The sequence below is a fragment of the Ranitomeya variabilis genome, chromosome 5 (assembly GCF_051348905.1).
Source record: "Ranitomeya variabilis isolate aRanVar5 chromosome 5, aRanVar5.hap1, whole genome shotgun sequence".
In the NCBI taxonomy this organism is placed as follows: Eukaryota; Metazoa; Chordata; class Amphibia; order Anura; family Dendrobatidae; genus Ranitomeya; species Ranitomeya variabilis.
The window spans coordinates 79,476,283-79,503,045 of NC_135236.1; the positions used below are offsets into that span (position 1 = coordinate 79,476,283).

A 26,763-nucleotide genomic window follows, 5' to 3' on the forward strand; every position below is an offset into this window, starting at 1 on the left:
CTGGTCTCTAATCTGAGCTGCTGTTAACCTGCGATTTCTGAGGCTGGTGATTCGGATAAACTTATCCTCAGAAGCAGAGGTGACTCTTGGTCTTCCTTTCCTGGGCCGGTCCTCATGTGAGCCAGTTTCTTTGTAGCGCTTGATGGTTTTTGCCACTGCACTTGGGGACACTTTCAAAGTTTTCCCAATTTTTTGGACTGACTGACCTTCATTTTTTAAAGTAATGATGGCCACTCGTTTTTCTTTACTTAGCTGCTTTTTTCTTGCCATAATACAAATTCTAACAGTCTATTCAGTAGGACTATCAGCTGTGTATCCACCAGACTTCTGCTCAACACAACTGATGGTCCCAACCCCATTTATAAGGCAAGAAATCCCACTTATTAAACCTGACAGGGCACACCTGTGAAGTGAAAACCATTCCCGGTGACTACCTCTTGAAGCTCATCAAGAGAATGCCAAGAGTGTGCAAAGCAGTCATCAAAGCAAAATGTGGCTGCTTTGAAGAACCTAGAATATAAGACATAATTTCAGTTGTTTCACACTTTTTTGTTAAGTATATAATTCCACATGTGTTATTTCATAGTTTTGATGCCTTCAGTGTGAATGTACAATTTTCATAGTCATGAAAATACAGAAAAATCTTTAAATGAAAAGGTGTGTCCGAACTTTTGGTCTGTACTGTATATATAGTAATTTTTTACATTTTAAAAATTATAAAAAGAAAAATTGGCTGATACAAAAGTTTGGGCACCCTTGGAGATTTGTGTGCTCAGATAACTTTGATCAAGTTTTCAGACCTTAATTAGCCTGTTAGGGATATGGCTTGCTCACTATCATCATAAGGAAAGGCCAGGTGAGGCAACTTTCCCAGCTTTATAAAAACACAGCCACCTCTAACCTTGTGCCAAAAAAATAGCAGCCATAGGTTCTTCTAAGCAGCTGCCTAGCACTCTGAAAATGAAAATGTTGGAGGCCCACAAAGCAGTGGGAGGCTATGAGAAGATAGCAAAGCATTTTCAAGGTACCCTTCCCTCAGTTTGAAAAGTAATTAAAAAATGGCAGTTAACAGGAACAGTGGAGGTCAAGATAAGGTCTGGAAGACCAAGCAAAATTTCAGTGAGAGCTGCTCGTAGAAATGTTAGAGAGATATAATCCTTGCTTGACTGCAAAAGACCTTTAGAAAGAATTAGCTACTCTGGAGTTGTGGTACTTTGTTCTACTGTTTACAGACACTTGCACAAATATGGCCTTCATGGAAGAGTCATAAGAAGAAAACCTCTACTTCGTTCTCACCACAAAATTCAGACTACTAAACTAAAAACTGTCCCAGAATCAGTGGAGCAGCACCAATTGGAAAAAGTACTCAGTTTAAATAAACTACATCAGATGAAAGGTACTTTTTAAAGGTGTTTTCCCATGAGCAAAGTTAATTTTAAACAACATTTTAATCAATAGATCTTGGAATAATAAGTTCCACAATTGGATGAGTTAAAAAAAATGTTCCTGTGCTGAGATAATCTTATAAATGTGTCCCTGCTGTGTACTGTGTAATGGCCATGTCTGACTGTGCAGGGACATGGTCTGATACTACGACAGCTCCTGGGCAGGAAACAAAAGAGAGTATACAGACAGGAAAGCAGGGGTCACAGTTTATTCTTTCTTTGAGGTAAGACATTACTAAGACAGGCAGGGAAATGTTTTGCCTCACAAAAAGAATCCGCTGTGATCCCATGCAGTAATATCTGTATACTATTTTGCTTCTTATTCCTGCCCAGAAGCTGTGGTATGATCAGACCATGTTCCTGTATGGTCAGACAGAGACATTACACAGCACACAGCAGGGGCACATTTATAAGATTATCTCAGCACAGGAACATTTTTTAAACACAATTGTGGAACTTATTAATATTCCAAGATCTTTTGATTAAAATTAACTTTGTTCATGGGAAAACCCTTTCAAATGTTTTGCACCATTAGGACAGGATCAGATGAGAGTGTGAAAAATAATCCAATTTTCATCCAGAAAACTCGCGTGACTTTCATCTGAATCATCATTCATGTGGCATCCATATGTCGGTAGTTTACATCCATTTGTCATGCATCAACAATATACTGTAAAAGCACAAGTTTCCCAGGTTAATAATGGCAATACATTTGTAAAAATCGGATGCAATATGTTTGTTCAATTGGCGATTCCGAGGTTTGGAAGAGAATAGTGTATGCTGAAAAAAACTGCCATCTGTATAGCCCTTTGGATTTACATTGGTCTGATTTTTACTCAGACATTACAGATCCGTATATTCCCCTCATTTGAACGAGCCATGAAGCAAAGTTTATATACAAACAACAATTAATAGCACCGAGTATTCACATAAAAGCAGAAAATATAGGATACATATACCAGGAGACTCAGTCTTGTGGTGGTCTAATGGAGGGTTGACCAAAATGGAACCAGTTGACTGTAAGGGTATGTGCACACGTAGTTTTGAGCTCTGCGGATTTTTCCACAGCGGATTTGAGAAATACGCAGGTAAAAGGCACTGCATTTTACCTGCGGATTTTATGTGGATTCCACCTGTGGTTTTACACCTGCGGATTCCTATTATGGAGCAGGTGTAAACTGCTGCGGAATCCGCACAAAGAATTGACATGCTGCGGAATGTAACCCGCAGCGTTTTCTCGCGTTTTTTTCCGCAGCATGGGCACTGCAGATTGCGTTTTCCATAGGTTTACATTGTACTGTAAACGCATGGAAAGCTGCTGCGGACCCGCAGCTGCAGATCCGCTGCGGATCCACAGCAAAATCCACAACGTGTGCACATAGCCTAAAGGTTTGATTCAGGGAAAAAAAAGGAAGAATGGAAGAATAAAGAAAGCAAGTTTGACATGAGAAGGGATGGAGGATAGACAAGGAATAAAGAAAAAGGAAGAGAAAGGATCGTTTTCTTCTCAATAGCAGTAAGAATCTCAAGTTATAGAGCTTGAGTCTAACGGAAACCCAACAACGCTCCAAAGTGAGTTCATGGTTGCTAGATGTTATCTCTTTAAAGGGAAACTGACAAGTGATGAATGCTGTCCAAACCAAGGGCAGAATGTATCAGCCACTGGCTGTACGATCTCAGCCATGTATGTTTGTCCCTAAAACGCAGTGGCGGGGTGCCCATGTGTGGACAAGGCTTAGGAGCTGAACTCTCTCCACTCGCAGCTAATGCTGGCTATACTACAAAGCAGTACATGTGTCTAAGAGCAGCTAGATCTGATCCCTGATCATTGCTCTTTACCATTTAAATGCTGCGGTTAGTCATTGACAGCGACATTGGTTCGGTTCGGTTAGTCATTGACAGCGACATTGGTTTGGTTCGGTTAGTCATTGACAGCAGCATCGGTTTGGTTAGTCATTGACAGCGGCATTCGTTCAGTTAATCATTTAGGGCGGCATCGGTTTGGTTAGTCATTGACAGCGACATTTGTTTGGTTCGGTTAGTCATTGACAGCGGCATCAATTCGGTTATTCATTGATGGCCGCATTGCTTCAGTTTGGTTAGTCATTGACAGCGGCATCGGTTTGGTTAGTCATTGATGGCGGCTTCGATTCAGTTAGTCATTGACAGCGGCATCGGTTCGGTTAGTCATCGACAGCGGCATTCATTCAGTTAGTCATTTACAGCGGCATCGGTTCGGTTAGTCATTGATGGTGGCATCGGTTCGCTTAGTCATTGACTGCGACATTGGTTTGGTTCGGTTAGTCATTGACAGCAGCATCAGTTCGGTTATTCATTGATGGCCGCATCTGTTCGGTTTGGTTAGTCATTGACAGTGACATTGGTTCGGTTTGGTTAGTCATTGACAGTGACATTGGTTCAGTTCGGTTAGTCATTGACAGCGGCATCGGTTTGGTTAGTCATTGATGGCGGCTTCGATTCAGTTAGTCATTGACAGCGGCATCAGTTCGGTTAGTCATTGACAGCGGCATTCGTTCAATTAGTCATTTACAGCAGCATCGGTTCGGTTAGTCATTGATAGCGGCATCGGTTTGGTTAGTCATTGACAGCGGCATTGGTTCGGTTAGTCATTGATGGTGGCATCGGTTCGGTTAGTCATTGACTGCGACATTGGTTTGGTTCGGTTAGTCATTGACTGCGACATTGGTTTGGTTCGGTTAGTCATTGACAGCGGCATCAGTTCGGTTATTCATTGATGGCTGCATCTGTTCGGTTTGGTTAGTCATTGACAGTGACATTGGTTCAGTTCGGTTAGTCATTGACAGCGGCATCGGTTTGGTGAATCATTGATGGCGGCTTCGATTCAGTTAGTCATTGACAGCGGCATCGGTTCGGTTAGTCATTGACAGCAGCATTCGTTCAGTTAGTCATTTACAGCGGCATCGGTACGGATAGTCATTGATGGCGGCATCGGTTTGGTTAGTCATTGATGGCGGCTTCGATTCTGTTAGTCATTGACAGTGGCATCGGTTCGGTTAGTCATTGATAGCGGCATTCATTCAGTTAGTCATTTACAGTGGCATCGGTTCGGTTAGTCATTGATGGTGGCATCGGTTCGGTTAGTCATTGACAGCGGCATCGGTTCGGTTAGTCATTGATGGTGGCATCGGTTCGGTTAGTCATTGACTGCGACATTGGTTTGGTTCGGTTAGTCATTGACAGCGGCATCAGTTCGGTTATTCATTGATGGCCGCATCTGTTCGGTTTGGTTAGTCATTGACAGTGACATTGGTTCAGTTCGGTTAGTCATTGACAGTGGCATCTGTTTGGTTAGTCATTGATGGCGGCTTCGATTCAGTTAGTCATTGACAGCGGCATCGGTTCGGTTAGTCATTGACAGCGGCATTCGTTCAGTTAGTCATTTACAGCGGCATCGGTTCAGTTAGTCATTGATGGTGGCATCGGTTCAGTTCGGTTAGTCATTGACAGCGGCATCGGTTCGGTTAGTCATTGATGGTGGCATCGGTTTGGTTTGGTTAGTCACTGACTGCGGCATTGGTTTGGTTCGGTTAGTCATTGACAGCGGCATCAGTTCGGTTAGTCATTGATGGTGGCAACAGTTCGGTTAGTCATTGACAGCAACATTGGTTCGGTTCGGTTAGTCATTGACAGCAGCATCAGTTCAGTTAGTCATTGATGGCGGCTTCGGTTCGGTTAGTCAATGACATTGCTTCAGTTTGGTTAGTCATTGACACCGGCATCGGTTCAGTTAGTCATTGACAGCGGCATCGGATTGGTTAGTCATTGACAGCGGCATCAGTTCGGTTAGCCATTGACGGCGGCATCGGTTCGGTTTGGTTAGTCATTGGCTTTGGCATCGGTTCGGTTAGTCATTAATAGCGGCATTTAAATGGATCGGTTGAGCATTGGCAAAGACCGGCTAGCATCGGCCCCTCTGCAACACTAACACGGGGCGCCATTAGGACATCATGATTGTATTGCATAAGCAATCAGACAATTACATAATCAAATCTCCTAGGGGGGTAAAAACAAAGTAAAAAAATAATAAAATAAAGTCATTAAAAATATAAACAGAATTATTAAAACATTAAAATTTGAATCACTTCCATTTTCTCCCATTAAAAATAAATACGTTAAAAACACTAAAAAAATAAACGTATTAGCTTAACTACATAAGTAAAAGTCTATACTATCTTATTATAACACAAAAAAATTCCAAAAGCTAGAATTACTGTTTTCTGGCCACCACATCTCTCTAAGAAAATGCAATAAAGAGCAATCAAAATGTCACATGTATCTCAAATTGGTATCAATAAAATCGTCAGCTTGACACGCTAAATAGAAATCCTCACACAGCTACATCGACTGAAAAATAAAAATATTACATGCCGTGGAAAATGGAGATACAAACCAAATTTTTTTAAGAAACTTTTGATTTTTTTTCACCATTTAAATAACAAAAAAAACTATGCACGTTTGGTATCGCTATAATCATACTGACGTGATGAATCACGTTGTTAGGTCATTTTTACCATATAATGAATGCCGTAAAAAAAAATCTCAAAAAACAATTGCATTTTTTTTACCATTTTATCCCACATGGATTTTTTTCCCCATTTTTTCAGCACAATGCATGGCAAAAAGCATGGTGTAATTCACATGTTACAAGATATGGTCAACAGAGTTACATCATAGCTACCTCCGGTAGAGCATTTTGGAGGGGAGGTTATTTCCATTTTTCAATATGCCATAATGGTAGAGTAACATGATATCATCAGTCCATATTTCTCTATGCATAATCCTGCATGTCAAGATCCAAAACTTTGCAAACTCCGGGAGCACAAAGATAAACACATCAATACTAGTGAGTGTGACCAATAATTACTTTGTATTGCTAGTTAGTAACATTACTTAAGACAACTGGAAAAAATATCACCTGCTGACATAACGTTATAATCTAACAGGAACCAAAGAAAAATGTGAGTAACACCAGTGTTCAGGAAGTGACAAGACAACACCTTCCAATAAGTGACAATGTCTTCCGATGACTGCTACTGTTCTCATGAATTAGCGATATCTACTAAGGAGTGATGCCAAATTGTCACGAAGTGTAACAATGCCTTCCAGAAAATGATACTAAACAGTACCTCAAAATAAGTTCAATAAATTTACTTCACATAGTGCCGACCTATAAACCCTGGATTTTCTGATTGTTAGCGATCAAAAAGAATATTTTCCTAAATTCTAAAATTGATGAAATGATCGCTATACTTTCAGACAACTTGATCCCATGTGATACATAGTGTGATAAATGGACAATCTGCAAATTACTTTGTTAAAATTGTGTTGTATTATTTCTGAAAAATCACTTCAAAGTGCCATCACAGAGGCCTCCCATCTGTCTAACTTGCTGTCCACTGCTTTATGTCAAGTGTAATTTGTGTTTAGCAGCAGAGACACTGAAATGCATTACTAAAAGTGGGAGCGGGTTTTAATATCTCAACCGGAAGTGTAGGTGGATCTTTGACTCTCTACAGGAAGTGGAGGCAGGTCTTTGCCTCTCTACAGGAAGTGGAGGTGGCTCTTTTCCTCTACAGGAAGTGGATTCAGGTCTTTGACTCTCTACAGGAAGTGGATGTGGGTCTTTTCCTCTAAAGGAAGTGAAGGCAGGTCTTTGCCTCTCTACAGAAAGTGGAGGTGGATCTTTTCCTCTACAGGAAGTGGAGGCAGGTCTTTTCCTCTCTACAGGAAGTGGAGGTGGATCTTTTCCTCTACAGGAAGTGAAGGCAGGTCTTTGCCTCTCTACAGGAAGTGGAGGTGGCTCTTTTCCTCTATAGGAAGTGGAGGCAGGTCTTTGTCTCTCTGCAGTTATTGGGTGCAGATCTTTTCCTCTACAGGAAGTGGAGGCAGGTCTTTGCCTCTCTACAGGAAGTGGAGGTGGCTCTTTTCCTCTACAGGAAGTGGAGGCAGGTCTTTGTCTCTCTGCATTTAGTGGATGCAGATCTTTTCCTCTACATGAAGTGGAGGAAGGTCTTTGCCTCTCTACAGGAAGTGGAAGTGGCTCTTTTCCTCTATAGGAAGTGGAGGCAGGTCTTTGTCTCTCTGCAGTTAGTGGATGCAGATCTTTTCCTCTACAGGAAGTGGAGGCAGGTCTTTGCCTCTCTACAGTTAGTGGAGGTGGCTCTTTCCTCTATAGGAAGTGGAGGTTGGTCTTTGACGCTCTACAGGAAGTGGATGCAGATCTTTTCCTCTACAGGAAGTGGAGGCAGGTCTTTGCCTCTCTACAGGAAGTGGATGCGGATATTTGCCTCACTACAGAAAGTGGAGACAGGTTTTTGTCAGGAGGTGCAGGTGGATCTTTGTCTCTCTACAGGCTGTGAAGCCAGGCTTAGCCTCTTTACAAGAAGTAGAGATGGGTCCTTTATCTCTCAACAGGCACTAATGTCGGGTCTTTGTCTCACTGCAGGAAGTAGGGACAGGTCTTTGCTTCTGGCCTTGCTCTCCTATCTGTCAAGCTGAATACATGCTGAACATAGAGGGAAGGCTTTCAGTTCAGGAGAGGTAAACCATTATACAATGGCAGGAGTAATGCATGTTGGGAAGTGAAGAAAAAGTTCCAGAACCTTTAGTACTGGCAATATGGTTAGAAAGAGGACCCACAAACTGTAAAAGAGCAGGTGTTACAGAGCATAAGAATAAGTCAATTTCATCAATATATTAGATGGGTATGTGTTCAAAAAGCAGTTTTAACATCTTGAGGCGGGGGTGGAGGGTAAGGAAATCAAAAATCATGCTTTTCTTTAGGTGTAAAAGAACAAGTGCATATAAACTTGTCTTATGCTTTCAATGTATGAAACTATACTTTATTGTACAATGCAGAACATCTTGGCCACTGTTGCAAAACACTGTTATACTGGTTGACAACACTCTTGTGGGCAACATCATGAGCCTAGACATTATGTCTTTCTAACGACTATCACAGATCCTCAGCAGACAATACAGTCCAATACATTTGGTATCTTCTAAATGCAGATGATTGAGAATGTATTTTCTTCAGGTCTACAGTCTCACCAGTTCAATACAAGAGTCTGCATTTCAGCCATACCTTGTTATACAGTGGTCTTCAACTGGCAACTTAGGTGGAAGACCAAATGAGCCATAGGAAATACTGTTATAATGATTGACACTAATTTTGTGGATAACCTCAGCATCCTATTCTTATTTCCGCTATCCAACGTGTGGCACCATCTACTCAAGAATACACTGATCTGACGAGAGAAGCGATCTTCCAATGAAAGCGCCATGTATCCAATACGTGACACTACATTATCTTCTTATAACTTACATCCTCCATTGAGAAACTCTAAGCTCGTATGAGTGACAATATCTCAGAATGATTGAAACTCTCATGGAGTCTGTAACATTATCTTCTTAAGCTTAACAATGTCTTTTATTCAGTCACTATCTCTTTCAAAAAGTGTCACCACTCACCAACCATCTTCCAAATACTTGTACAACAATAAGCGGTAAGAGCTTCCAACTATCTGACCGTACGCAAGGTATAGATGGATTCTCCAAGGGGACATGGCTACTACGCATGTGCCACGGTGAATGTTGGACTCCATTTGTCTCTATCTGGTTGGCATGAAGTTGTTCCTTCCAGGAACAAAGCTTTATAAGAGCATATGGGTTTTTCCTGGCATTGTCAGTACATTACAGTGATTGGAACCATGTGGAGATTCCATTTATGACCATAATACATAGTTGTAAAGACAGTTGGACAACAGATTTCCATTGGGATAGCATCCTCATAGGATTGATCCTGGATTGACTTTTCACTCTCAATTTACTGGTAAATTCTGTCTTGATTGAATGTCTTGATTTTCCTATTACTGAGATGGGAGATGACAGTTGGTCCTTCAAGAATTTTATGGACATGTGAGAAGATAGAGGCCGACATAGACATTCTGCTGCAAGTTCTCCGGAAAGGACAGGTACAATTCTCCATAGAACTTTATGATCACCCACTGCCATCTCTGACCTCAGTACTGGGAAAATCCGTTGCCCCTGAAGATAAAGTTTACCCATGAAATGAAAATTTTGAGAATGAAATATCAGTTCAGAAAGAAGAAAGAAGCAGATTTTCTCTAATGAGATTTATTACAACATTTCTTATTTTCATCTTTACTATTGATTTATGAAAAAAATTAAACTAATGGAGACTCGTTATATATAATTGTGAAAAACATTCCTCTATTATATCTGTAGTTTATACAGTAAGTTGGAATACGTATAGATCACTAGGTCATATGCAATGAGAAGTACGTAGAAGCAGTGCTGATTTGGGATGGTGGTTATGTCAGAGACGCCAGGGGCGATAAGATAGATGTTGATGCCATTCTGTCTTTCATAGGAAGTCGGAGACTGACTTCCTGTCTACACGTTACTGTGTGTACTGGTAGTCAGACTGGAGATCACATGAATTTATTGATACAACTGAGCTTGGAGGAAATGACAGTGAGAATATTGCTACTGAGTTAGGATAATATATAAAAGAAAAATAACCAAAAACTAAAAATTTCTGGAGTTTTGCTTATTGATTTGATTATTTTTTTTGGTGGGAGATGATTGCTCAATATATCACAAGCAGATTTTGATAAGTTTAAAGGGAATCTGTTTGTAGGATCAACCCTCCTAAGCCGTCTATAAGGGCATGTAGGTCACAGCAAGCTGAATAAAATGATACCTTAATATCTGCGATCCGATGCTTTATTCCAGAGTAGTCCATGTTTTTCTTAATACATAAGCGAGCTGTTAAGATCTAAGGGCCGGACATAGATCTCCCTGATAATCTGCCTCCAGAGCTTCTTTTACATGAAAGGAGGAGCTGCCAGTGTAAAGGTACCTTCACACTAAACGATATCGCTAGCGATCCGTGACGTTGCAGCGTCCTCGCTAGCGATATCGTTTAGTTTGACACGCAGCAGCGATCAGGATCCTGCTGTGATGTCGCTGGTCGTTGAACAAAGTTCAGAACTTTATTTGGTCGTCAGACCGGCGTGTATCGTCGTGTTTGACACCAAAAGCAACGATGCCAGCGATGTTTTACACTGGTAACCAGGGTAAACATCGGGTTACTAAGCGCAGGGCCGCGCTTAGTAACCCGATGTTTACCCTGGTTACCAGCGTAAAATGTAAAAAAAACAAACAGTACATACTTACATTCGCGTCCCCCGGCGTCAGCTTCCCACACTGACTGAGCGCCGTAAAGTGAAAGTGAAAGTACAGCACAGCGGTGACGTCACCGCTCTGCTGTTAGGGCCGGCGCTCAGTCAGTGCAGGAAGCGGACGCAATGTAAGTATGTAGTGTTTGGTTTTTTTACATTTTACGCTGGCAACCAGGGTAAACATCGGGTTACTAAGCGCGGCCCTGCGCTTAGTAACCCGATGTTTACCCTGGTTACCCGGGGACCTCGGCATCGTTGGTCGCTGGAGAGCGGTCTGTGTGACAGCTCTCCAGCGATCAAACAGCGACGCTGCAGCGATCGGCATCGTTGTCGCTATCGCTGCAGCGTCGCTTAATGTGAAGGTACCTTAAGACATGTACTCTCCTGACCTACATGACCAATTTGGACAATAACACGACATCACGATAACATGATAAACTAGAAATTGCTTTTTCACTTGAAAAAAACATTACCCCAGCGTGAGGAAATAAAAAACATTAATTTTATCATGTCCCTAAGGGTGCTTTCACATTGCATTTATTCACACGCTCGGTGACCCCGTCGGGGCATACGTCAGAACCCCCATGCAAAACTGGATTGGGACGTATTTGCCGACTATAATGGTGCTGACAAAGTGAACGTATGCTCTGCAGTGCATCATTTTTGGGCTTGTAAGCCTAATGGAGGTGGTCACCCATACGCAGTCTACTACGTCTGATTGGTCAACCATCCTGAAGGAGATCATTCCCCAGAAACGAGTCACAGTAGCAGTTGATATTTTCTGGTGTTCATAGGAGTTGTGCCTGCAGACAACCTGCTCAGGTGAGAAGCTTCCCTTTACTTTCTTTATACCCAAAAGAGTATCACCCAACGGTCTTGTGTGCTTTTGTTCTCCTACAGTTTTTCTTCATGTCTCACACTGGTAACTCCTCCTTTCATTTAAAATAAGCTCTGGAGGCAGATGTTTAAGAAAATCTGTGTCCGGTCCATAGATCTTACCTAGTGATGAATGAACGTGTTCGGATAAGGTGTAATCTGAGCATATTACGAAAGTAGGTGTTCCAGCTCCTTAAAACGATTTCTTTATTCTTCCAAAAGTTAAAACATGGCAGAGCTGTGACAAAGATCCACACTAGGATCGAAACGCGTCGCTTGGCCGCCAGTGCCTGGTGTGCCTATCCACATGTAAAGAGGACACTGCCGTCTGTCGTGTTCTAACTTTTGGAAGAATAAAGAAATTGTTTTAAGGAGCTGGAACGCCTACCTTCGTAATTTGCTGATCCTCGTCAAATCCTGATGGAGTTCCATGCACCTGGGGCAGTCGGTGAGCTGGCTAGGGCGTCAAGCCAAATTTTTCTTTTTCTTACAGTTATCTGAGCATGCTCGGGTGCTCAAAAAATATGCTCAAGTCCCCCGCAGCTGCATATCTCGCGGCTTTTCGAGAGCTGCAACACATGTGGGAATTGGCTGTTTGATAGGCAATCCCTGCATGTGCTGCAGCTGTCAAACAGTCTTGAGACATTCAGCCATGGCGACTAAAACATATTTTTTGAGCAAGCCGAAGATAGTCGATTAGCACCCGAGCATGCTCAGATAGCATCTTATCCCAGCACGTTCACTCATCACAAATCAAAACAGCTCATTTATATATTAAAAAAAACTTGGATTTCTCGGGAAAAACTAATCAGATCACAGACATCACAGAATCATTTTATTCAACTTTCTATGCCCTACAAACCCATATAGATGGCTCAGCAGGGTTAATCCTACTGATAGATTCCCTTTAAGCTCTTGTAGTCCATTTTAGGTTCAGTACCAAATCCCACGACTGACTATTGTACCTAATTATCACTAGCCACTTTGAGCCAAAATGATTAAATTACATGATATGAGAACCTTATTACTTCCACTAGGTAATTCATGCATCCATTCAGTAAAGGTGGCCATTAGTGATGAGCGAGTGTGCTCGTTACTTGAGCTTTCCAAGCATGCTCGGGTGTTCTTCGAGTATTTTGGGCGTGCTCGGAGATTTAGTTTTTTTCACTGCAGCTGCATGATTTGCGGCTGCTAGACAGCCTGAATACATGTGGGGATTACCTAACAAACAGGCATTCCTCACATGTATTCAGCCTGTCTAGCAGCCACAAATCATGCAGCTGCGGCGACTAAAACTAAAATTCTGAGCACGCCCAAAATACTCAGAGACCACCTGAGCGTGCTCGGAATGCTCAAGTAACGAGCATACTCGCTCATCACTTGTAGCCATATATGGTCCAATAAATAAGATGTAAAATTCATATGATAGATTCTTTTTAAGTAAGATTCAATAAGTTTGTGTTCACATTGATAGCGTTCTTCTTGGTATATGTTAGAACTAACGCTGCCTCCTTGCTTTTTACATAGGGCCCCGACTACCAATCAAAGTCCATAAATGTGAATATTGAGAATCAGTGTATTTGATAGCACACTGTAAGGTCCAAATGTAACATACACATGGGGGTCAAACTAAAGAATGGAAAAAGTTGAAGACGCACCTGTGTCCTGGCACCCAAAGGAGTCCATTTGTCTGTGTATAGAACAGCACAGCTATAAATGGGACATTATGATGGAGGGAGCATGGTACAGTTACATCAGGATTTGGATGTAGCACTGTTCTTCAGTTGAGCCTTGTTATGGGAGATGATTGAACATACTTTTGAAGGGTATTTGCCACCAGGTTTTTGCCACCTTGTCTGAGAGCAGCATAATTTAGGGACAGAGACCCTGATTCCTGCGATGTGTCACTTACTGGGCTGCTTGCTGTAATTTTATCAGGAGATTATCACTATTAAACTAGTAAACCTGCTGCCATGTAGTCCTCTATATTCATTAGCTCTGTATTACCACGCCCTCATCACTGATTGGCAGCTTTCTGGTTATGCACAGCGTACACAGAAAGCAGCCAATCAGTGGTGTGGGCGAGGTTATACAGAGCTTCGGCGAACTGCTAAATCTGCAGCAGATAAAATTGTGGTTTTATCAAAACTACAGCAAACAGTCCAGTAAGTGATATAGTGCTGGAATCGGGGTCTCTGCTCCTACATCATGATGGGGTAGCAAAAAACTGGTGACAAATCCCCTTTAAGATAAAGGCAGTGACACAATAGACGGATTTAGGTAGGGTTGTATATGGACTTTTGTAGAGACAAGTATGAAGGTGGTCCGTAAGGTTGGTTGTCACCAGTGCTCTTAGGGTACTGTCACACAGTGCAATTTTCGTCGCTACGACGGCACGATCCGTGACGTCGCAGCGTCGTATGATTATCGCTCCAGCGTCGTAGACTGCGGTCACACTTTGCAATCACGGCGCTGGAGCGATGCCGAAGTCCCCGGGTAACCAGGGTAAACATCGGGTAACTAAGCGCAGGGCCGCGCTTAGTAACCCGATGTTTACCCTGGTTACCAGCGTTAACGTAAAAAAAACAAACAGTACATACTTACATTCCGGTGTCTGTCCCCCGGCGTTCTGCTTCTCTGCACTGTGTAAGCGCCATAGCCGGAAAGCAGAGCGGTGACGTCACCGCGTCACCGCTGTGCTCGCTTTCCGGCGGCAGGCGCTCACACAGTGCAGAGAAGCTGAGACGCCGGAGGACAGACACCAGAATGTAAGTATGTACTGTTTGTTTTTTTAACGTTTACGCTGGTAACCAGGGTAAACATCGGGTTACTAAGCACGGCCCTGCGCTTAGTTACCCGATGTTTACCCTGGTTACAAGCGAACACATCGCTGGATCGCTGTCACACACAACGATCCAGCGATGTCAGCGGGTGATCAAGCGACGAAAGAAAGTTCCAAACGATCTGCTACGACGTACGATTCTCAGCAGGATCCCTGATCGCTGCTGCGTGTCAGACACTGCGATATCGTAACGATATCGCTAGAACGTCACGAATCGTACCGTCGTAGCGATCACAATTGCACTGTGTGACAGTACCCTTAGTGTTGGTGCCTTATCTAAGGACATTTTAGTAGATCATTGTCCTGCTCTTTTCTCTGCAGAAGATCTTACTACGTACGCTCGTAACAAATGCTCAATCCTAATTTAGTGCAGGGCCCTATAGAGCTACTAAAGCAGATAAGATTGGGAAGATATTTTGCTAAAAGACAACGTTCATAAAGAACATAAATCTTAATCCAGTTACTCCCATGAGATATATGGAGGAGTTGGACAAGTCTTGGATTGCCTCGTAAAGCAAAAAAAATGTCAACAGCGATGACTAACTGCTTTTTCTTACACAATATGGCTGAATTTACAGGTGTTCCAGAATGACTTTAGGTCCATCAGTTACATCATCCAACGGTTTCACCATCGTGTGATGACTAGTCATGAGTCTGACGTCACCCTGTATGACACATCACAGTGGCCATATTGCTACTGAAGTAAGCAGACCTTGAAGGAGGCAGTGACTAATCTACACCTGTGATTACATAAGTACAACATTGCGTTGGAACAGTAATTTCGTGTTAAAACATTCTGTAATTAATCGGATTGTACAGTAGTAATAAGAACAGCAGCAGTGGAAGAGTGAACTGACTTTGTAGGAGGTAGTGACTAGTGCAGCCCTGGAATTATATTAGAAAAGGACTGTAGGTGACAGAACTAGTAATATGACGTGGGCAGGGATAAACATTTTTTTTAATCAATCAGATTATAGGAATGGTCACAGTAGAAGAAGAAAAGTGTGCAGACTTTGTAGGCGGCAGTGACTTGGCCAATTATGGGGTTACATGAGTGGGGAAAAGGCTACATGTGTCAGAAAATGTAATCTGAAGTGGGCAGAATAGAACATGCTAATCAATTATATAATGGGAGCTATCACAGCAGCAGTAGATGAGTGTGTTGACCTTTTCGGAGGCAGTGACCTGTCCACTCATGTGGTTACGTTAGAGATGAAACCACAGAATCTGACTTGGAGAATCAAATTATGGAAAAATGACTTGCTCCACATATGAAAGAAAGATCACACATGCACCATTTTTCAGCCATATATAAGACAGGCAACACATAATTAATTTATCCAGAAAGGATTAAAATAATTGATCCTACCTGACAGTGTGAAGAGAAAACTGACCCTCTCTTTTAATAAATAGTTCTGCCTGACAAAGAGTAATGGTGTCTTCGCATTAGAAATTCACAATATTTTCGAGTATGTGATGAAACCGCTCAGTTACTGATTACAGATTCCAGGCAATGATTCAACCATACACCATGACTTTTGCTTGCAGTGAGTGATTCCGCAATACCGTATCTGATCGATTCTGCATTCCAGTGAGTGATTTCCTCTTATACCAGTTCTACATCCAATTGAATGGGCCTTCAGTCTCAGACAAATCTCCCTTCCAATGAGGGCACCTAGGGAATAACTTGACAATCCAGTGATTTCCACTAGCCTGAAGTCTATGTTCCAGTGAGGAGGTTCCACCACTTAATTTCCAACATTCTTTTCTACATTTCAATAAATCGACCCATGTTCCAGAATTCAGCCTTCGAATATTGGCTCTGCAATTCTATAATTTGTCCAGCCTTTCAATCGACACGTCTACATTCCAGTGATGGGTACCACCTCTATATTACAGTGGCTAAAGAAGCCAACATTCCAGTGAGTAATTCGATTCTCCTCTAGAAGACGATACCTTCTGATTCCGCTTTCCACTGAATGAACTGACTCTTTATCGGCCTTTCTGATAAATGATTTTAGCTTTCAACGAGTGGCTTGACATTCCAGGGAGTTATTCTACCTTTCCATAAATGAGTCTACATTCCATTTTGCAATTGTACCCTGCCTTAAAAGGATTTTTCTTTGATAAATGGATAGGAGGATGTAAATACTAGATGTGTCTTCTAGACATTTCACGCAGTAAGTAACTTCAGAGGAAAGAGTCTGTAGCCTCTTGCCAATGACGATATGACTTCACATACCATTCCCAATGATACTATACAATTTCTTTCGCCATTATGTTCCTCTTAAGAGCATTTGTGTGGCAAAAATCACAAGGGTTGGGAAAGTTCTTAAAAACTGAGACGTGTCAGCCGTTTTGTCATTGTGTTGATTGGCTAAGAGAGCCCACAGATTGAATGGAAGTCATCACATATGCTTATTAGCATACGTGGGATGATATTGGCAAGGGCGAACATACCATAGAAGCAGAAAAGGCTATGAGGCCATGAAAAAGAGAGGGTTCAAATCAGGTTGTCCATCATTGCTATAAATGGCATATAAGCCCCTTATATTTAACAAACCATTTCAAAGACAATTAATGAACTGAGTGTTAAGTAGTGAGATTGGCACGGTGACATCAACCAGCTTCAGAAGAGTAATTTGTTTCTTTTGTGGTGACCTCAATGTCCATCCCTGGCTATTAATTAATTGGCCTCCCCCTAACTCAACTTTCCCCTCTCCAGTCCATCCTTAATGCAGCAGCCTGGGTCATCCATCTAGCTAATTGGTATTCAGACATGTCCGCTCTTTGCCAGTCATTGCTCTGGCTGCCCATTCATTATAGGCATTATAGGATCCAATTCAAACTGCTTGTTCTCACCCACAAAGCTCTCCACAGTGCGACACCTCCTACATCTCCTCCCTCATTTCTGTTTATCGGCCTACCCGCTCATTATGCTCTGCAAGCGAGCTTGGCAAACCTCTGCACTAATCCGTACCTCCTACTTCCAGCTCCAAGACTTCTCCCGTGTTGAACCAGTACTCTGGAATGCTCTACCTCAAGAAATTAGGATTATCCACAGCATACACAGTATTAGGCTCTCCCTTAAAACACATCTGTATACGGCGGCCTATCATACTCCCTAATCGAAGTCTGTGTGTGTGTGTGTGTGTGTAGCCCATTCACTATCTGAGAATAACCCTCCATCAAATTCCACCCCACCCAAAAGCACCACAAATACTGGCTGGTGAGCAGATCATGCGGCCTTTATCTATCCCCCACTACCTCAAGATGGCTGGACCATCATTGGAAATACGCCCCTATACTTTGTCTACCCCACCTCATTGTTAATTGTAAGTTCTCATGAGCAGAGTCGCCTTATTTTGCTTTAATATATAGAGTAATATTATTTTTAAAGTTGTTACTTATGACTTGTATATGAACTATTAAACTGTAAAGCGCTTCAGAATATGTTGGCGCTATATAAATAAAGATTATTATTATTATTATTATTATTATTATTATTAGCACTTCAAAAGAAAATTCAGCAAGTTCAGTGGTCCCAGACCACTGAAGAGTTTATATATGGTACATTTAGCCATTATAGCACACATCAATATCCTGGTCTCCAGTGTTAGTTCAAAGGAAATTGTTTGCTATAAAAAACTGGAGTCTGTTGAAGGTATACAATCCAAGCAGTAGTATATCCAAAATGAGGTACAGAAGTGTCATGGTATAGGACATGGTTCATGTCCTGCTCTCTTAGGGTTAATGTTGCTGGCCTCTCTTTGGATCTGGGAGGGGCATTTATACACACTACGCACTAGGATTCCCTGTCAGCTATACTTTCGTTTAGTTTGTGTGTCTGACCCCTTGAGTGTGTGCTCAGTTTGCATTTGTTTGCCTTGCGCTCCGTGCGTTACTCTGCTTGTTTGTTCTACTAGTTTTCTGACCTTTGGCTCCCTTTCTGACTATCCCTCTGCCTCACCCTTGGTTACTTCGTTATCTCCTGGTTTGATCTTGGCACGTTTTACTATTCTTGAGTGTACATTGTCTCTTCTGCACCCCGGCGTCGCCCTCGACCACCTCCTTCCCTGTCACATGGTTCAGGTCCTGTTTGCAACCCGGTGAATTCCCCGCCGCTCTGCTCTCAGCTCCCTTGCTGTGGTGCGCAGCTCTCCCCGCAGCAGTATACCCGGGAGTCATGAGAAGAAGTTTTAACGTCACTCAAGCTTTGTGCCTAAAGACCCCTCTGCCAAATGAGACGACTATCTGAGTAAAACTGTAGGAGAGATCAGCGCAAAATAGGATCTTATGCGTGAAATATAGGGAGCTTTACGCTCAGATAAAACTCACCTGTTTAATCCGTAAAAACAGCATATAGTGCAATATTGGCTGCAGCAGATCCATGGGTCAGCCAGTGACCATCAGACATCAATCGGTTAGAAGGGGTTTGTGGATAGTCTCCGCGCTGTTGACAGGATTTAAAACATATATCCCGGTGTAATAAAATGATTGGTTTATTTTGACTCGTTTTGAAGTACAAATCTACTTCTTCTTCAGGAAAACCACACTGGGATATATGTTTTAAATCCTGTTGGCAGAGCGGAGACTATCCACAAACCCCTTCTAAACTAAATGAGAGCACTACAAGAGGTATGAGTTCTTTAGTAGACCCTGCTACAGATTTTGTATTAGAACCCAAGTTTTTCACACTATCCATCTTTGGCCAATTCTTTAAATTTCACCCAAAATGATTTGGTACCATAGACTAATCTAATGTTCCATTGGTTGTTCTACTTCATTGAAGGATTTCACATTCCAAGGAGTAATTCTACATTCTGGCTTCTCTACATTTTACAATAGTGAGATTTACCTTCTTCTATGACTATGTCATCCTACCATCTACTGGGTCCTATTATCTTTTAATGAGTGACACTACATTTTTTTCCCTGGGTTACTTTTCCATTGAGTAATTGACTAAGGTTACTACCAGTGAGTGATACTGTTTTTAATGAGCCATGTTACCTGACCATGAATGCTATGTACAATTACAATACCACAATTGGTACAGTCTTCGAGAAGCTACTCCTTACAGGTTTCTTGATAAATAACAGATGTTTGTCAAAAATAAGTCACATTTTCTTGGACGGGACAATTTCTTCTTCCAAATGCTATTTTTCGGTTGTCTATTATAGACAGCTTTTCCTTATAATAAGACTCCTTTGCAAAGTGTTGTCTTCTGCTGACAGCACCTGAAATGAGTGATCTACCACAAGTACCAAAATCCCATCTAGTGTCGTCACCATCCAAGAAGAGGATTCTTTGATCATATAATTACATTCTCTGCAAAGTCTATAAATCATTTTTTATGACCACAAACTAAGAGCCAGGACCTTCTACCCCAATATTGGTCATGACTTGGTCTTCTATCTACCAGGGTTCCCTAGAACTGGAAACTTCACAACAAAGCAGAGAAAAGATGCAGAACGTATGTCAAGAATCTTGGTTCAAATTTTCAATAGGTATAATCCAAGACCAAGGACCAACTGAAGATGGAAGCAACGGGCTGCTTTCCAGGTTGAGAAAATATTCTAAGTCGTCAAAATGAAATAAAATCCAAACAAACAGATAGGATGCTCACTGCTATCCAAAAAAAAGAGAGAGGAGCTGAGACTGTGCAGATCATAATAATATACCGTGGTCTAGCAAATAATGAGATTGCTTTCAAATGGATGTATATTCAATAAATGAGATTGGCCATGCTTCGCATTGTGCCGGGCAAAAGCAAATAAGAGTATTATGCCATGAAGCAGGCTGCTTCCACCAGTATGAGACATCCTTTCATGAAAGGCCACCTTTCAATAAATTTCTAATTGACCACTCAGTAGAGAGTGAATCCCTGCATGGAAATAATATAGGTTGCCTTGCAGTGAAACAGATTGACATCCAGGCATAAGAGGCCAGATGGCCTGTAAGGGCAGCCTACAGAACAATATTGCTCAAGACGCGGAGACGGCTACGAGACGGATAAATAGATACCGTACATACATGGACAGATATACTGTATATGAGATGTATAACTAGATAGACAAATAAATAGATGATATATAGATAGATAAATATGAGATAGATATGAAATAGATAGATAATAGATAGATAACAGATAGATAATAGATATGAGATAGATAATGGATACAAGATAGATAGATAGATAAATATGAGATAGATATGATATAGATAGATAATAGATAGATAACAGATAGATAGATAATAGATATGAGATAGATAATGGATACAAGATAGATAGATATGAGATAGATAATAGATAAATGTAATAGAATAGATGAACAGATAGATCAATATATAGATAGATGAGTTAGATAGATAGATGATAGATAATAGATAGATATGAGATAGATATGATATAGATAGATAACAGATAGATAATAGATATGTGATAGATATGAGATAGATATGAGATAGATAGATAGATAATAGATATGAGATAGATAATAGATGTGATAGAATAAATGAACAGATAGATCAATATATAGATACATATGAGTTAGATAGATAGATGATAGATAGATAATAGATAGATGATAGCTAGATAGATAGATGATAGATAGATAGATAGATAGATAGATAGATAGATAGATAATCTAATAGAATAGATGAACAGATAGATCAATATATAGATAGGCAGATATGAGTTAGATAGATAGATATGAGACTGATAAATAAACAGATAGCTATAAGACCGATAGATTAATAGATATAAGATGCTTTGATACATGCATAGATACTGTAGATAGATAGATAGATAGATAGATAGAGTTTATGCCTAAATCTTCTTTTATCCATATATATTTGCTATTATAAACATTTTAATATATAGCATACAGATCATTATACCGAATCAACATGAATTTATTTTGCAGACATACAATAGTCAATAGATGGATATTAAGAATCCCACTGAGCCCTGCAGAAACTGACCCTATACTGCTGTATATACAGTGTAGATGTATATATCTGTGTGTTTATGTGTCCGTACACACACGTATGTATATGAACACACATTATGGTATACGCTGCATGCCTCTGCAGATATAGAATATTCCTCACCTTATAATGTTGTCTTTTTTCCCCTCCAGATGTTTATATTTTTGGAGGATTGGGGTTAAGCCTGGTCACGGATTTTCCCCAAGAAGACCACCTGCCATGGACATGATCCCACAGGGGTGGAGCCTAATCGTTAGGCCCCTCCTCTTGCGCCTTATTGCCACTGTCCAAGGATGGTAAGAGAGTACTGGCCTTCTGTCAACAGGACGGTTGTCCACGTATTTGGAGGACTGTAAATAAGCCAGCCTCTTGTAGAAAGGGAATATGGCCCCCTGTCCAGTATGGCTGCTCCTGGTTCTGTTGCTGGATGGATCTGTGTGGCACTATATCAGTAGTCTGAAAAATAGAGTGGCTTTATATACACAAAATATGGCAATAATCTGGCCAATTCCAGACGGTCCGGTACATTTCTCACCAAAACAGCAGTCCGTCTTCGGCCCCTCTTAGCTTCTCGGACATGTCTTAGCTGCCGTGGTAAACACTCGGATTGGATTTGCCATGTTTGCATTTGCTGGGCCTTGCCATGGGTCACTGGGATTCCTCGTCCTTATGCTTTCCGTACTGGTAGCCACTGCTGGCTTTTTAGGATTGATGATTCTTCTCTGAGCTGCAATTCATTGTGAATTCCTGCTAGCTGCAGGATGGAAGACCATCTTCCTACACACTAGCCCGAATTGTATCCCTATGGCCTGGCCGTTTTCAAAGACTTTCCCATGGACTAGCCATTGCAGAATTTCTGGTATTTGGAAAGGGGTGGTGGTGGGGTCATCAAATGCGTGTACGAACTACAGCCACATGGGATTTGTGCATCCCCCACCTGTCCAGAGATATTAGCCCTCTTGTCTAGTTCTCTCCAGTGGGCTAGTTCTCTCTTAACCTGTGTGGTAGTAACCAGTCACTGTCAATTGTCCAAGAGCCTCCTATCCCCGGGTAGCCCAGTCGCTCTCCAGGGTGCTGGGTAATTGTCTTTTTTCCTAATGCTGCACCTGGTAGGTAGTCACTCAGTGGCCACTTGTATCCGATTGTCTGAGAGCAGCAATCTTTACATCCATCATATTAAACATGATTTCCAGTGAACGGGGAGAATGAGGCGGAAAAGCAGCCGAACCCCTTGTATGTCTTCACTACTCCTAATACTGTGATCAGCCCTCTATCATCTCATTATTGGTCCTGTCCTCTCTTCACGGCTGTCTCGGTGGCTATCTGAGGTCTCTTCTGGTCTTCTCCATCTTGTAGGGATGCTATGTACCCGTCTATTGCTCTCTCAGCGCCCGTCTTGGTGATGTCCCCGTGTCGGATATCCTTGTCTGTCTCACTAGCTGCCTGTCTCTTCTCCTCCTCTCTCACATTCCTTCTCTAGTAGATTGGTGAGCGCTGACTGGAGGACTCTCTTTTCCTTTCTATCTGTCTCTTTTCGTCTCAGGAATGGAGATGTTTTCTGCCACTGCTCTTCTTGTAATTTTGTATCCCACGTAAAGAAATAACAAAGAAAATAAATGAGAGATTGTGGGGCTGTTTCGGTCTCCAGCTCCCTGCCCCTCCTCTGTCTCTCCCTCCCTTGCTCTCTCTCTCTCCCTCTCTACTCTCACCCTCCCTTCTTCCCTCCCCCTCACTCCTTTTAACCCTTAATCAGATGAAGATCTCTTTACCCTAGCACTCTCTCTTTCATCTCAGCTGTCTCTTCTCCTGTCTGCCATTCTGTGCCCTCAGAGCAGACACTCGGCTCAGTGTCTTAATGATGCTTCACCTCCACCATTGTGTTCTCCCGTCTTTGCTATCATTCCTTCTGTGTCCCTCCATCTCCCTATCTCCTCCCTCTCCTCTCCTTCACGGCTCCCTCCTCTCTCTCTCCATCCTTCGCCTGCTTCATCCACCTCTCCTCCTCTTTCTGTACAAACATTTCTGTCTCACTCCATCTTTGGTCCCCTCCCCTGTCAGCATCCTTCCCTGTACATGTTACACATAGATTTCTGTGTACATTTCTCACCACATCTGTCCCTGTCCTGTTCCCAGTTCTCACTATGACTCCATAGTACATGATACTGTCCTCATTAGTGGTTTGTTGGAGCTTTCACAGCGGCTTCACCGGTATCTGTACTCAGGAAAGCATGGAGGGGGACAGGAGTACCCAGAGATGGAAGGATGACATGTATACATGTAGGCCGTCATGTATTCCTGTCACCTCATGTGTTATATGGTGTCTACTATCTATCTATCTATCTATCTATCTATCTATCTATCTATCTATCTATCTATCTATCTGTCTATCCATCTATTATCTATCTATCTATCCATCTTTATGTCTATCTGTCTAACATCTAGCTATATATCTCAAACCTATGTTTTTATCAAATCTATCTCTCTTTCTTTCCTTCTATCTATCTATCTATCTATCTATCTAACATCTTGCTACGTATGTCAAATCTATCTGTTTTATAAAAGTCATCTATACATTTATCTATTTTTGTTTATTTTTGTTTTATCTATTATCTATCTCATATCCTATCTATCTATTTATCTATCTATCTAAATATCCCATATCTATCTATATATCTATCTATTATCTGTCTATCTATAATCTATCTATCTATCCATCTATCTATCGATCGATCAATCAATCAATCTATCTATTATCTATCTATCTATCTATCTATCTATCTCATATCTATCTATTATCTATCTATCCATCTATCTATTCTATCACATATCTATTTATCTATCTATCTCATATCTATCTATCTAATATATATCTATTTCTATAACGTCTGGTCACATATATCAAATCTATCCGTTTTTATAAAATCTATACATCCATCCTTTCTTTCTTTCTTTCCTTCTTTTTTCTTTCATTCTCTCATATTAATCTGTTTATTATTTAACTATACATTTCAAATATCTATCTAGCTATCTATCATAACTCAATCTATCTTTCAATCAATCAATCAATCAATCAATTTTCTACATACATAGGGTGAAATAAGTATTGAACTTGTCACTAATTTTCTAAGAAATATATTTCTAAATGTGCTATTGACTTGAAAGTCTCACCAGACAACAACTGGTCACATCGACAACAACCCATCTAATTTACACAGGCAAGAAATCAAACCACATTTATCCATTCATCGTGCCTTCAATTATATAAAGTTTGTCAGTGCCATATGCCCCACACCATGATGTTTCCACCTCCAAACTTTCTGGTTAGTATGGTGTTTTTGGGTTGATATGCAGTGCCTTTTGGCATCCAAACATGATGTGTAATATGGCATCCAAAACGTTCAATTTTGGTCTCATCTGACCAGACTATATTCTCCCAGTATTTCACAAGCTTGTCTAAATGTTGTTGAGCAAACTTTAAATGTACATCAATATCCTTTCTGTTCAGCAATGGAGTCTTGCAGTGTGAGCGAACATACAGGCGATGGAGGCTGAGTGCATTACGTATAGTTTTCTTTGAAACAATTGTTCCTGCTGATTCTAGGTCTTTCTGTAGCTCTCCACAGGTTGTCCTCAGCTCTTGGACAACTCTTCTGATAATTCTTTTCACTCCAATGCCTGAAATATTGCATGGAGCATATGGTTGTGTCCAGTTTATGGTGAACTTATGTTCTGTCCTCTTCGGGATTATGGCCCCAACAGTTCTTATTGGAACCTTCAGTAGTTTAGAAATTCTTCTGTAACCAACACCAGTATGTTTTGGAACAACCAGGTTGTGAAGGTCTTGAGACAGCATACTGGAATTACCTATCATGAGATGTTTCTTGTGTGGCACCTTGGTAATGAGACACCTTCTTATAGGCCAACAGTTGAACCAGCTGATATTAATTTTTCAGTAATTGGCAGAATTACTTTTCATGTAGCGTGGCTAAAGGGTGTCTAATCGACGGGAGATATGTGTCGCATAGATGGCTTGCCGCTGTGATGTAACCATAGCTACCTACAGTTAGGTCCATATATATTTGGACAGAGACAACATTTTTCTAATTTTGGTTATAGACATTGCCACAATGAATTTTAAACAAAACAATTCAGATGCAGTTGAAAATCAGACTTTCAGCTTTCATTTGAGGGTATCCACATTAAAATTGGATGAAAGGTTTAGGAGTTTCAGCTCCTTAACATGTGCAACCCTGTTTTTAAAGGGACCAAAAGTAATTGGACAATTGACTCCAAGGCTATTTCATGGACAGGTGTGGGCAATCCCTTCGTTATGTCATTCTCAATTAAGCAGATAAAAGGCCTGGAGTTGATTTGAGGTGTGGTGCTTGCATTTGGAAGGTTTTGCTGTGAAGTAAACATGCGGTCAAAGGAGCTCTCCATGCAGGTGAAACAAGCCATCCTTAAGCTGCGAAAACAGAAAAAACCCATCCGAGAAATTGCTACAATATTAGGAGTGGCAAAATCTACAGTTTGGTACATCCTGAGAAAGAAAGAAAGCACTGGTGAACTCATCAATGCAAATAGACGTGGGCGCCAATGGAAGACAACAGTGGTGGATGATCGCAGAATAATCTCCATGGTGAAGAGAAATCCCTTCACAACAGCCAACCAAGTGAACAACACTCTCCAGGAGGTCGGCGTATCAATATCCAAATCTACCATAAAGAGAAGACTGCATGAAAGTAAATACAGAGGGTTCACTGCACGGTGCAAGCCACTCGTAAGCATCAAGAATAAAAAGACTAGACTGGACTTTGCTAAAAAACATCTAAAAAAGCCAGCATAGTTCAGGAAGAACATTCTTTGGACAGATGAAACCAAGATGTACCTCTACCAGAATGATGGAAAGAGAAAAGTGTAGCGAAGGCGTGGTACAGCTCATGATCCAAAGCATACCACATCATCTGTAAAACACGGCGGAGGCAGTGTCATGGCTTGGGCATGCATGGCTGCCAGTGGCACTGGGTCACTAGTGTTTATTGATGATGTGACACAGGACAGAAGCAGCCGAATGAATTCTGAGGTATTCAGAGCCATACCGTGTGCTCAGATCCAGCCAAATGCAGCCAAACTGATTGGTCGTCGTTTCATACTACAGATGGACAATGACCCAAAACATAAAGCCAAAGCAACCCAGGAGTTTACTAAAGCAAAGAAGTGGAATATTCTTGAATGGCCAAGTGAGTCACCTAATCTCAACCCAATTGAGCATGCATTTCACTTGTTAAAGACTAAACTTCAGACAGAAAGGCCCACAAACAAACAGCAACTGAAAACCACCGCAGTGAAGGCCTGACAGAGC

General features: G+C 41.4%; 1 protein-coding gene across 2 annotated transcripts in view; it reads right to left on the reverse strand.

Moving 5' to 3' along the window:
- Positions 1–23,341, reverse strand: part of ADGRL1 (adhesion G protein-coupled receptor L1) — a 526,256-nt gene extending 502,915 nt beyond the window's left edge. For both annotated transcript variants that reach the window (XM_077262603.1, XM_077262602.1), the window contains exon 1: positions 21,525–23,341. The gene's annotated coding sequence lies outside the window, so the exon portion shown is untranslated. The remainder of the gene's footprint in view (positions 1–21,524) is intronic.
- Positions 23,342–26,763: the final 3,422 nt, after the last annotated feature.